Source organism: Pezoporus wallicus, unplaced genomic scaffold (assembly GCF_028554395.1).
Source record: "Pezoporus wallicus isolate ANWC-B61680 ecotype Strahan unplaced genomic scaffold, APGP_CSIRO_Pwel_v1 scaffold_2584, whole genome shotgun sequence".
NCBI classification, from domain to species: domain Eukaryota; kingdom Metazoa; phylum Chordata; class Aves; order Psittaciformes; family Psittacidae; genus Pezoporus; species Pezoporus wallicus.
This window is the reverse complement of record NW_026642851.1, coordinates 11,892,342-11,903,212: the sequence shown is the minus strand read 5'-3', so window position 1 is coordinate 11,903,212 and position 10,871 is coordinate 11,892,342. Positions and strand designations below refer to the sequence as shown.

The following is a 10,871-nucleotide window of genomic DNA, read 5'->3' as shown; positions in this document are numbered from 1 at the left end:
ACATCCCCTGGCATGGTCCTGGTCCCTGAGACAGGGACAGCTCAGGATCCCCAGGTCCCAAGGTCTTCAGTGAGGGCTGTGGGCAGCAGCCACAGCACTCCTCAGAAGGCTGAACAAAACATCTGTTTACCGTCGCTTTGGGTCACTTATGGCAGTTCGATGCTCTCTTCTGCAACATTTTATTTTAAGCAGGCTGGTGATACTCCCATGCAGAGTGCAACAGAAGTGCAGCTTGCTCCTGGTTTATGCATTTCAGCTAAGGTTGCCTAATAACTTGTGAAGTTCACAGAGCACGCTTCCCTCTGATGCAAGGCCAGACACAAGAGCATTGTTTTCAGCTCTCATGTTGCTGGTCGCAAGCCAAGCTGCTCTGCTCTGTCCCTTGCTTTCTATGGGAACGAATGATTGGCAAAACTGACCTTTTACTCGAAGTAAAAACTGACCTGCAACTTTAGAAGCCAGGCTGCAGTTTCTTAACATGCAGCGTGGGATTAGAGGAGCAAACCCAGCCAGTGCCCTCCTCTGCAGTACTCTGTACCTGTTTGCTTTTCTTGTTGTGAATAGTCCACACACATGGAGCGTGGCTTGGGCAGCATTAAGGAACAGAGAGGAAATGTATTTTCTGCTGGGCAACCTTATCTGCTCTGATTACTCTGGGTTTTCAGCTAAGGGGGACTGTGAAGGATAATTACCATCATGTGTTACCTGAGATTACAGGATTGCTTTCCAACTAATGACACTAGGAGAACCAAGGAGTTGTTAATATTTAATCAGACTCTTGGCTTAACAATTGGATAAATGAGGTGTGTAATTACACAGTTACAGAAGACATTTCAGATAGGAACTGTGCTGTTATTAATAGTGAAGGTGAAAGCTGGTGAACATACACCGTTCAGTCCTATCAAGCACGTCATTAAAGAAGATCTTCAGCACAAGAGCCTAACAGCATGTCCTATGAGGTGGTAAACAAAGGCTTCAGCTGCTTTCAAGATAAAAATTCCTGCTTGGCCAAGAGGTTCCAATGTAAGAATAATACCAGACCAGATGTTTTGTTGTTGTGGCAAGCTGTAATCAGGGGGAACTAGGGAACATTTAAATACGCACACAGATTATACCGCGTGTTTATGGCTGTGCTTTATGTATCATTTCTCAGCAGTCAGGCAATTATTTTCCCTAGGTTATTCATTTTAATTTTTATAGGAAACAAAAAGGTACCTTTTAATTCAGTGTAGTTCTTACCTGCCCAGTGGAGCTTTAAAACAAATGTTAGTCCTAACATGCAAGGTGTCGTGTTTGATCGGAAAGTACTGGTCAGAATGAAAACAGAGATGCTGCTTATAATAATATTGTTCGTCTGTCCTTTTAATCCTGTGCTTTATCTCAGCTCCTTAAAAACACTTTATTTTTAAAAGTGATCTTGATTTTAAAAGACTGCAATAGCTGCAGTTCTGCAGTGCTCCACTAAAGTGAGCACTAACTGGTTCTCTTGAGAGTCAATTAGTGGGATATTGGAAAGTTAACATCAGAACCAAAGAACTTATTCACCAGCACAGCTGCGGGTTACTGATATGAATCTGGATAATGTGTGAAATTAAATCTTAGAAATGCTTTGCACAATGCAATGAGGCAGAATTGAGGTGATAATGTGGTTTCTCAAATGGGAGGCTGATGCAAGAAGCACATTGGTTGGCAGATGCTATGAGCATTAGTGATCTCCTCCTCTTCCCAGCTAACAATCCTGAAAAGTTTGCAGTGATCCAGATCTGGGTGCACAGACACTTGAATTTCTCAGCCTCCGGTTCCAAGTGTGACTAGATGCCATCACCTGTAGGGTGTGCTTTGAGATCAGGGGTAAAAATGTCCCGTCAGCGCCACACTAATGCTTTTCTTCTAGAGACATTTCTATTTTAAAGAGCTAATATAATCAGAGGAAAGGCTTGCATACTCGCTGCTCAGCTGACTGCTGGTGTGGTGCCAGTGGCTGAGCTGCACCACGAGTTGTCAGGTCTCCCTGGCATGTGCTTGCACATTGGTTAGTCTTTAACAATTTGCACTTGGTATTGAGCTCATGCTGTGAAAAGAGCAGAACCCTTTAACTATAGTGATGCAGAGCCAATAGAAATAACCAGGAAAATAAGCTCTCACCCCCAGCAAGGTTAAGATTTACTTATATGGCATGTTGGCATAGAACTGTAAAGGAGATATAAAGAAATGCACAACCAGAATAATTTCCTATGGCATGTTACCAGTGATCCAGTTTAATGCAACCTGTTTCTGCATCCTCTTTCTTCTCTGCCTCACCTTGAGTCTGCCAATCCTGTCTTACCCAAACTAAAACAATTTTCCTCTATTCTTTGTCATGTACCTTCCTAAGTCTGCAGCTACCAGCCTCTCTTTTGAGTTCTGTATAGTCACAGACTGTGCCTTCCAACCTCCTTGTCAGAGCTCTCTTGCTTTTACATGATACCCACATCCTTGTGCTGCCCATTCCTTCTGGCACTTTCGTAACGTTGCCACCATGAATATCTTCAATGAATAAAGAGACTTGCAGCTCTCTTTCCTTTTCAAGACATCATTCCTCTGCTTTGTTGTCCCTATGGGCTACCTCCAAATTCCTGGATGAAATACAGTTTAGAAACCCAGGAACCTTGGCTCCATAATGTTTGAACATTGCCCAAACAAGCTAAAATATATTAAAACTGCTTTGTTAAAACACCTCTTTCCTTTTCTGCTGAGAACTCACTCTCATGACAGCTGCATCCATGAACTGTCCAGGCTTGCACATTCCCTGAGGAAGGACCACGTATGGCACTGGGCTGTGAAACACTTCATACCTTTATATCCCTGTGTAAATGAAATTAGTAGCACATATGGCTTTCCACTCCCACCCTGCAGACCCATACTAGCCTGCCCTCTGGGGGGTGAGAGCCTGAGTGGTGAAACCTATTTTGGCCCATTCAACACAGTTTTTCAGTGAGCAGCAGTGTGCTGGCTGCTGGGTTTGCAGTGGGGTGAAGAGAGAGCTGCCTACAAGGTCCTGCCTGTGGGGAGCACAGGCACGGTGTTACATGTAACAGAGTCCAGCCTCCTCTCGATGCATTACTCTTAAGAGATGGTTTCATTATCTCTAAAGCTTTTTATTGCATCACATCCCGTTAGTCAAGACATGATCTGTGCCCAGTGCTACTTATGATAAAGGCCTTTGCTGTTGGCTTTTGGAGGAAGGTCCAAGACTGACAGAGGGATTTTGCTAGCTAAGGCAAGCAGGATTCACTTGTTAAGTAACATTTGTGGCACCCTAAAACCAGAAAATGGTGCTTATATACTCACATATTTTCTAATGCCAAAGTGGCTGGCATCTAAACCCTCTGAAGCCATAATGACTTGGTCTGCAAATTCCAGATCTCCTCTATCTATAAGATTCAAAATAAAACAGAAAGACATTGAGTCCTGCCACGTGAGGAAGCCTCATCTAATCCCACGTGTGGGGTACTCACTTTTGTACCTCTTGGAGGTTTTAAGTCTCCAACACTGCAAAGTCAGTGACCATGAAGTACTTACAGCATGAATGCATAAAACATATATTTAATTACAATGTTAAAATACGTAGAATGATTTAAGGTCATTGCCTTGTAGATTTCTGCTGATTTGGCACATCAGTAACTTATGCACTGCCTGGCTTTGCGTGTTGTACTGGGCTATTTACTCTTGGCCTCAACTGAAACATGGGCCATGGCAGCCTTTCTGCTCTGTGCTCTACCCCAGCGAGGCAGGTTGCTTTTCAGCAGGAACACACAACGACAAATGTCATCTCATGAACATTTGAAGCGGTGTACACAGATACACACGGATGAGCAATTCTCAAGGAAATAGGAGTTGCTGTTATCATGGTGCTTGGGAGTAAATCTAGCTTTCTGCCAGACCGATACCTTCATTTCTCTAGTTGTGATTTGCAAAAGCAGCTTTCATGGGCTTCATGAAAACAGTTTGTTTCTGGCTTCTCCTTTGAAGAAAGTCAGTGTCACCCAGACCTCACAGAGCTCTCAGCTGGATGCATATGCTGGCTGTCCTGCTCGATCCCCAGTGAGCTAATTGTGTTTGTTTGCATTTAACCTCCTTTGAAGACAGAGAGTCCAGCAACTTATCATTTCTCTGTGTTGAGCCAGGGGGTTCCTTCCATGGGTTTATCCCACAGCCCCCAGATTCAGGAAACTTAATGATAGCTTAGAGACACCAGCTACCCCTGTATGCTATAACTCCCAAAGAAAAGAAGTAAAAAGAGGTTGCACAGAGTGTGGATAAACTTCAGAGCACTTCTTACCTTTTAATGAAACTATAAATATCAAAAGTAAATCTGCTAATGTGGTCGACACTAACCAACGGAGAGTAATCAAAAGGCTTACAGAACTTGCTTTGAAGATTTGAATAAAGAAGGGTTTTTTTCTGGTGCTTCAAATCCTGGTCAATGGACATGTTAAGTCAAATGCAGTCAATGAAATGCAGAGAAGCAGACTGGCTGGGGAAGCCCAAGGAGAGGGAAGATCAGCAATCAGCTTGTATTTTGGTAGGGAGATGATTGCAAGCCTGAACTCACTTCAGCATAAAGAGACAAGTGAAATAAAGCAGTATTGGGTTCCTCACTTATCTTTTATCTGTAAGGTTTAATTTCTATTTGAAAAAGATTAGACGGATGTTATGCAACATTTTTCTAGTACTCCAGCTGTGGAAAACAAACCACATCTGGTACATAAAATAACAACGAAATTACCTGAAAGCTTTACTGTTCTTAAAAGCAGCTACAAGTAAGTGTTCAAATAATGTGCTGGAATAGAGTAGATCCAGTTTGTCAGATAATAATACATAAGCTTAGAAGGAGGGAAAGATGAAGCCAAGAGAAACATTGCACTTCAGAGAGTTCAAATAAAGAGGTTCCTTTCAACCAAACTTCTGTGGGCTTGCAAGGCATAAATTACACAAACAACATTTAAAAACAGGAATGCAAGAATCAAAGAGCAAAATTAAAAGCTCTGTTTGTGTTCCAGCCATGCAACAAGTGTGCTGCAGATGTCAGAGGCTTGTGTTTTAGAAATCCCCTGGTCTGGATGCACAGTTTCCAGTGTGTCCTGCTGGCATGCATCTGCAGGTGGGTTGTAACAAATGTACTGTCAGCTATGTAAAATACACAGCCTGTGAGAAGAGGAAATACTGCAAATCTGGCAATGATGCTTTCCCTTGTGTTTCTGTAATGAAGCTGCTATTCCATAGTGTTTCTGAGTGAGGAGCCACCAGTGGCCTGAGAGCTGTCACACTCCATCCCAGCGAAGAGCCACCTCCTTTCCCAGTTCCTTTCTCATGCTGGTGCTCAGGCTTCCAGTGAAGCACAAGGTAACTCACTGCATCTCAAAATGCAGCAGTTCATCTTAACTATAGCTGATGTTTGGGTTCGAAGGATGTATCCCACTTTCATGGTCCATTATACCCTATTTGGGTGAAAAGACCTGAGCTGCCAAACGCAGAAAGGAGTAGCAAAAGTGAAAAAGGCATATTGAAACGATTCAGCTGAGGGAAATTGTCAAAGAACTATTGATTTGTTTCTTTGTTTTTATGTTTCAGGTGATTTCCAAAGCTACAGTTTGATAATGTTCTTAAAATATGTCAGACTTCACACGTTAAGTGGTACAAAAATGCCGTGCCTCCTACACTCACAGCAGCGGGAGAAGCATGTTGTGATGACTAAATAAAGCCCTTCCTGCAGTTGGGTTGTTCTTAATTTAAATATTTTTATCTACCAAAGAATAATAAAACATCAGTCAATACCACACACAGATTCCAGATGAATGCAAGAAGAATACAAATTAAAGGCTTTGCTGACAGCCTAAACGAGAGTTTTTCATGCAGGTCTGTAGGCTTAACGTTAAGGATTGAATTCTCTTTTAAACAAACTCCCCTTTACATCACCTCCACAGTTGTGATGGACCTTACTGTGGGAGTAAATGACACACTCACTTAATCTGAGAGGGTTTAGATTAAATGTGAAGTGTCATCCTGGGGGTGGAGGGGATGGGCTGGCTGGGGACAGCGTGGTGGCAAGTGGAGATCCTGTGTACGAGCCCAGCATGAAATCAAATGAACTAGTTCTGCTTTGCGTACGTTTTGTTCCTTGGAATGTCTGTGAGTCTGAGTTGAATCCTGCGATGGGAAATGCTGATTGTCCGCACCTTCTCCCTCCTGCACAAAAGGTGTGAAGTTTTTGGAGTGCAACACTGCAGGAGCAAAGCATGGGAAAGCAAGCATAAAATGCACTGTTTCGTGCCAGTGGCAGCTGCAGTTTTATTTCTGTGTCTGAGTGATAAATGACAGGAATTAACAATTTTCTTCCAACTCCCTTGGAAGATGTATTCTATAGAATGAAAATAGAAACACTGAATTATTAAGAATCACGCCTCTTACATATGAAAATGGTACAGTGTCATGTTAAATACACCATATTAAGAGGTCAATTACAGACCTATTTTGAGTTAATGGGATTAGTTCTTTTTTTATTTTACATTTTAAATGCAATCACTCAAGGTGTACTGGAGATCAAAGAAATAGAAAATAGAGTCATCCAGTTAAAGGTAGTCAGTGCTTGCAGAATGCCTGAGAGCAATGCCAGAGGGTGAGAGGGTGAGATGGGGCAAGGGCTGAGCAGAAGCATCCCTTTCTTCCCATCTATATTGACTCCCCTGTGTGTGTCAGTGAGAAATGCCATTTTTATGGAACATTCCCTTTATTTGAATAGACAATGAAATAAGGCAAAGCCTATTTGTCCCCTGGCTCCAACCACAGCCCTCATTTCGCTAAATCTTACAGCATTTTCTTTAAATCCTATTTGGTTCAGTGGAAACTGAGTATATACAAAAGTTCTGAGCACAGAATTGCAACTGGTCAAGGTACAATTGTTGCATTAGTCACTGGACACTTGTCTGGCCACAGATTTGTATTGGGATTGGCTCCAAAGGGCAATAGCTAGAGAGAGCTTCTCTACTCTTCAAAGGATTTGCTGCTCCTGTGATGCCCCTGGAATACTAATGCACATGGAAATTGGCCCCCTCTGTTACAAGAGAGGAGATGGCTGTAAAATGGAAGCCTGTGGGCCAAAGGACAAGTCAATAAATGAAGCACTAGGAGTATTTCACCATCCATATTATATGGTTTAGTGTGAGGTGTGTTGAAACTTGATGATCTTAAGGTCCTTTCCAACCCTAACTATTCTGTGATTCTATGATTCTATGATCCAAGTACAGTCCTGCCCACACATCCCCCGGGACCTTTCCTAGCCCTCTCTTTCCACCCTGCCCAAACACATGTCCACACTGGGGACCTGGATTCAGCTGGAAGATCAACCTGTGAAAAAACCCAATGGGATGGTTTTACAGGCAGAAGTTACTCCGGGGGAGATTGTGACTGGACTCTCATAACGAGAACACTGGTGTAATTTCCCCAGGGAAGATGGTGGATTCCCCAACACTGGACACTTTAAAGATCTGGCTGGACCAGATGATCCTTGAGGTCCCTTCCAATCTGGTGTTCTATGATTCTGTGATTACAGTTGACTTATTCTTTCCCATGTGGCATAAATTGCTGTCCAAAATTGATACATATCTATAGTCTCCTTTTGATAGGTCTCTAGACAAAGTGCATACAGAACTTTCATAATAGGAACACTGATTGCATTATAGACATGCCAGATGGCCATATTTGTCACCAGAGTTACTGCTTACTTAGCTAAAAAGATGATCCATACAGTGCATGAAGGGGGATGCATTTATGCTGTACAAAAGAGTCTGGCAATAGTTTAGCTCACACGCACCTCTGTGCACACATGATGCCACTGCACTGTCTGCACTGAAGAGACTATACCCTTCTCCAAACAGTACTGCTGCATCAGTGCAGTCGTCACAGCTCAATTTGTGCCAGAACAGGCATAAACTGCTTGATTCACCTTGTTTGGTCACAATTCAGGTTTCCAGAATGTTCTGGGACAGGGATTTCTTTTATTTTGGTGATTTGCTCCCTGCAGAGTCAAATATTACCTAACAAAGAAAACCACCAGCTCCTAAGCAACTCCAATGCTTGCACGTTAACTTGAAAACTAAATTAGGTGTAAGATTAGGAATGCTACATTTCCAGTTGGTGTAAGTGGGTCTGCTCTCTGGGTAGCTGCTAGGACTGACTGGTAGATGTCATTGTTAACATTAGGAGGAGAGTTCTCATCCAGAGCTTTGCCGCAGGACACACATCACCACCTCCTGCTGCTGCTGGGGCAGTATCCTGTGGTGCCAGATCCTGCACCGGAGGGATGCCGGCAACCAAGCCAGCCTCCCGGCTTAGGAATATGAGTCATTTATTTTCCTGTAAACTGGACCACAAGACCATTCGTTTCCTGGCACTTTCTGACTCTTGATCTTATCCCACTGATTTTTCCTTTACAAACAACAGGGGAAAAGCTGGGAAAGCTGTGGAAAACAGAAAGGAGAAATAGGTCACACTAGAAATTCTGAAACCTCAGCAAAGCTCTTGTTTAAAGTGATTAATTCAGTGACATCTGACCACAAGGCAGACCTTCAATTTGCCAGCAGAGGATAAAGGAGTCAAGATCTGAATGAGTAAAGAAGGGATAAAGGGTGAGTTAATCCAGTAACTGTGAAGGAACATTGGAAATGAAAATACTCAACATATATTACTCTTCTCTTTAGTCCTTCTATTGCATGTAGTGTATTTCTGGATATGCTGGAATACAAGGTACATTTATATTCTTTTTGACTTACACTGTTTGATCCAGACCCAGGCAGCAGAGCAGACTCGTGCTCTTAATGCTATTAAGTAGCACAGTTTACATTTATTTATTTTTTTGAAAAGAAACTAAAGATGCACTTGCAAAATGGTACAGGGTTAAAAGAGAATGAAGTAATCCAGCAGCTGGGAACAGTTCCATCTTTATTTGCCAAGGTTTTTCATCCTAAAATACACATTTTTTGTGATGGAAAGTAACAAACTGGTTAGTGACATTGAACACTTGCATGAGTTGACTGAAAAGCTCCCACGCAGAATATAATCTTTCATCTATAGTTATAAGCCTGTAAGCTGCTTATACTATTTTTACTCTAAATTCACCTTTCATTTGGTTAGTTTCAGGAGTTCAGACCGAATTTACACTTGGAATTTCCCTAGTAATTTCCAATTAACACCATTAAAACGTGAGAAAGGAGTCCTGAATTAATGCACTTATTTTTGCTGCTGGACAATAAGCAGAAGCCTCATTTGTGGTATCTGATACCCCTCATATGATAGCTTTGATTGTACCATTTTCTCCCAAGTAGAAAAGAAGACCTGTGGGAAACCCATTTTGGAAATGCTACCGTCCAACAATGCTAATGGCATGAAGACTTCTCCACATTTGTTTATGCCAGTGCATCTTTAAAATGAGAGAAAGAGACCTTGGGGTAACATAAAATGCCTGATTATACCTCCTATCCTCCATTACTTGGTTAAGGTTCAAGCACTAAAGGTTCACAGGTTACTTGAACAATTTTCCACTTTCATGTGTGGTTCAGGTTTCATTTTACAGCAGTAAAAATATCAGGCTATTACCGATTATTTGATTTTACTGTAAGGATTAAACGAAAAAGTAAAGATAAAATGTATAATAAAAACCTTGTCTTCACAACATCATAAATGTTCTAAGATTCAACCGATAACCAATTAGACTTTAATCCTTTCCTCAAATAGAAAAACACTTCAAAAAGTGTGTATTAACTCTTACTTCTTAAGTGCAGGTTTTTCTATGGTTCTCAAAAAGGAATCCTGAGAGAACCAATAACTCTGTTTATGTCTGCACAGCAAAGCTACCATTTGAGTTGTCTTTGATTAAATCATTATCTTCTTTCTTCTTCTTTATTCCCTCCAGAGACATGAGAAGACATTAGCAGCAGAGATAAAGCTCTTGAGAGTCCAAAAAAGAAAAAAAGAGATTATTTATATTCAACTGTCCAGTAAAACATTAGAAAACTGAGTAATTATTTTATAATGTTATAGTAAAGTATGAAGTAAAGTTTGGGCTTTTGACAGGTGAGGTGTGATCAAACCAGAGCTGCCTATAATTAATATTTATTACCATTTATGGAGCATGCTGAGGTTCATACTGATCTACAGTTATTCAGATGAAATACACCAGGTAGGAACTTTGTGTAACAAAGTACATTGTAACAGAATGGATGATGGCAAGGAGGTCTGTATGCCTTCTTCACTTCCCAAGCAAGAGTCCTGCAGTTCCTTGGAAGCAAGACGTTTCTCATCCTGTGCTACTTAAGCCCATTGCTGATTTAGTGTTTGCACTGCTAGATATGGATCACCACCTAAGCTCTAACACTTCTGCACTACAGTTGCAAGGAATATTCCACTTAAATCCAGAAAAGGATGCCAATATCTGGTGTAATACACAACATCCTCCAAACATGGTAGCAGGAGTTACACTGATGATAGCTGCAAGTGTGAGTAACAGAAAAACATTGACACTATGAATCACAAATCACAACAGAGCCGCAGCAGCAGTTATGATTTATGGTGTCAACCTATCATATACAACTGTTAATGAAAGCAGAGGATTGATACAATACTGACTTACTGGATCAGGCACATGAAGGCTTTAGTGAGAGCATCTTCCTGTTGAATGGCCACTTGGGGCTGTCCCAGTACTGCAGAACCCGTGGTAGTTGCAGCCCTTACACATTGCCACTGCTAGAATTTTAAATGGAGTTTTGAAAAGTTTAGGTTTTCCTCAAAAGAGAACTGTGGCTATGAGGCTGCTGACCTTCAAACTCTGGATTTGT

At 41.6% G+C, this 10,871-nt stretch overlaps 1 long non-coding RNA gene across 1 annotated transcript; it reads left to right on the top strand.

Moving 5' to 3' along the window:
- The first annotated feature begins 464 nt into the window (after positions 1 to 464).
- Positions 465 to 9,787, top strand: LOC130611757 (uncharacterized). The gene is made up of 2 exons (XR_008975304.1): positions 465 to 5,385; positions 8,482 to 9,787. It is a non-coding gene; the product is annotated as an uncharacterized LOC130611757 (long non-coding RNA).
- The last annotated feature ends 1,084 nt before the right edge of the window (positions 9,788 to 10,871 follow it).